The sequence below is a fragment of the Arachis stenosperma genome, chromosome 5 (assembly GCF_014773155.1).
Source record: "Arachis stenosperma cultivar V10309 chromosome 5, arast.V10309.gnm1.PFL2, whole genome shotgun sequence".
Taxonomy (NCBI): domain Eukaryota; kingdom Viridiplantae; phylum Streptophyta; class Magnoliopsida; order Fabales; family Fabaceae; genus Arachis; species Arachis stenosperma.
In genome coordinates this window covers 73,514,510-73,516,765 of record NC_080381.1, presented here as the reverse complement: position 1 = coordinate 73,516,765, position 2,256 = coordinate 73,514,510, and the positions used below count along the sequence as shown (strand labels likewise).

General features: G+C 35.8%; 1 non-coding gene across 1 annotated transcript; it reads left to right on the top strand.

Moving 5' to 3' along the window:
• The first annotated feature begins 288 nt into the window (after nt 1–288).
• On the top strand, nt 289–396 carry LOC130984511 (small nucleolar RNA R71). Its single transcript, XR_009088445.1, has one exon. It is a non-coding gene; the product is annotated as a small nucleolar RNA R71 (small nucleolar RNA).
• Nucleotides 397–2,256: the final 1,860 nt, after the last annotated feature.

Below are 2,256 nucleotides of genomic sequence, written 5' to 3'. Positions count from 1 at the left end.
ACAGACTTTAAGAAATCATATTGACTTGTTGAGTCAATATCTTGTTCTGAGCCAGTATGGCATTCAGAGTGTCAATCTCAAGGACTCCTTTCTTCTGACTAGTCCCATTGTTCACAGGATTCCTTTCAGAAGTGTACATGAATTGGTTATTGCAACCATTTCAATTAGCTCTTGAGCCTCTGTAGGCGTCTTCTTCAGATGAAGAGATCCTCCAGCAGAGCTATCCAAAGACATCTTGGATAGTTCAGAGAGACCATCATAGAAAATACCTATGATGCTCCATTCAGAAAGCATGTCTGAGGGACATCTTCTGATTAATTGTTTGTATCTTTCCCAAGCTTCATAGAGGGATTCTTCATCCTTCTGTCTGAAGGTTTGGACTTCCACTCTAAGCTTACTCCATCTTTGAGGTGGAAAGAACTTTGCCAAGAAGGCATTGACTAGCTTTTCCCAAGAGTCCAGGCTTTCTTTAGGTTGAGAATCCAACCATATTCTAGCTCTGTCTCTTACAGCAAAAGGGAATAGCATCAGTCTGTAGACCTCAGGGTTAACCCCATTAGTCTTGACTGTGTCACAAATTTGCAAGAATTCAGCTAAGAACTGATGAGGATCTTCCATTGGAAGTCCATGGAACTTGCAATTCTGTTGCATTAGAGAAACTAATTGAGGCTTAAGCTCAAAGTTGTTTGCTCCAATGGCAGGGATAGAGATGCTTCTCCCATAGAAATCAGGAGTAGGTGCAGTGAAGTCACCCAGCACCTTCCTTGCATTGTTGGCATTGTTGTTGTTTTCGGCTGCCATGGGTTCTTCTTCCTTGAAGAATTCGGTCAGGTCCTCAACAGAGAGTTGTGCTTTAGCTTCTCTTAGCTTTCTCTTCAAGGTCCTTTCAGGTTCAGGGTCAGCTTCAACAAGAATGCCTTTGTCTCTGCTCCTGCTCATATAAAAGAGAAGAGAACAAGAGAAATGTGGAATCCTCTATGTCACAGTATAGAGATTCCTTGAAGTGTCAGAGGAAAGAAAAATAGAAGAAAGAAGGTAGAAGAATTCGAACTTGATGAGATAGAGTTCGAATTGTGCATTAAGAAGGAGCAGTACTCCATAAATAGAAGGATGTGAGAAGGAGGGAAGGGGATTTTTGAAAATTAATTAAAAGATGTCAAAAACATTTTAAAAATTGATTGATAATTTTCGAAAATTGAAAGTGGAAAGAATAAAGTGATTTTTGAAAAGATTTTGAGATTAGAAGTTAAAAGATTTGATTGAAAACTATTTTGAAAAAGATGTGGTTGAGAAGATATGATTGGTTTTAAAAAAAAATGTGATTGAGAAGATATGATTTGAAAACAATTTTTAAAAGATATGTTTTGAAAATTATTTTAAAAGATTTGATTTGGAAATTAGTGACTTGCCTAACAAGAAAAGATATGATTCAAACATTAAACCTTTCTCAACAGAAAAGGTAACAAATTTGAGATGTTCAATCAAATCATTAATTGTTAGGAAGTATCTTTGAAAAAGGAAAGAAATTGATTTTGAAAACATTTGATTGAAAAGATATGATTTGAAAAAGATTTGATTTTGAAAAACTTTGAAAACTTGAAAAAAATTGATTTTGAAAACAAAATCTTCCCCCTAGCACCATCCTGGCGTTAAACGCCCAGAATGGTATACATTCTGGCGTTTAACGCCCAAAATGCTACCTCTTTGGGCGTTAAACGCCCAACCAGGTACCCTGGCTGGCGTTTAAACGCCAGTCTGTCTTCTTCACTGGGCATTTTTGAATGCTCAGCTTTTTCTGTATAATTCCTCTGCAGTATGTTCTGAATCTTCAATTCTTTGTATCATTGACTTGAAAAGACACAAATTAAAAATATTTTTGGATTTTTAATAATCAAAATGCAACAAGAATCAAATAACAATGCATGCAAGACACCAAACTTAGCAGTTTGTATACTACTGACACTATATGAGACGCATAAACACTCAAGCCAAAGAATTCAAAGATCAGAGTAAGAATCATCAAGAATTTCTTGAAGATCCTTAAGACACATGAATGAATGCATGCAATTGACACCAAACTTAAGATGAGACACTAGACTTAAGCAAGAAACATCAAATATTTTTGGTTTTTATGATTTTGTAATTTTTTTTTGTGTTTTTCGAAAATTAAGTGGAAAAAGGTATCAAAATTCTTAATGAGAATTCCAGGAATCAGTGCAATGCTAGTCTAAGACTCCGGTCCAGGAATTAGACATG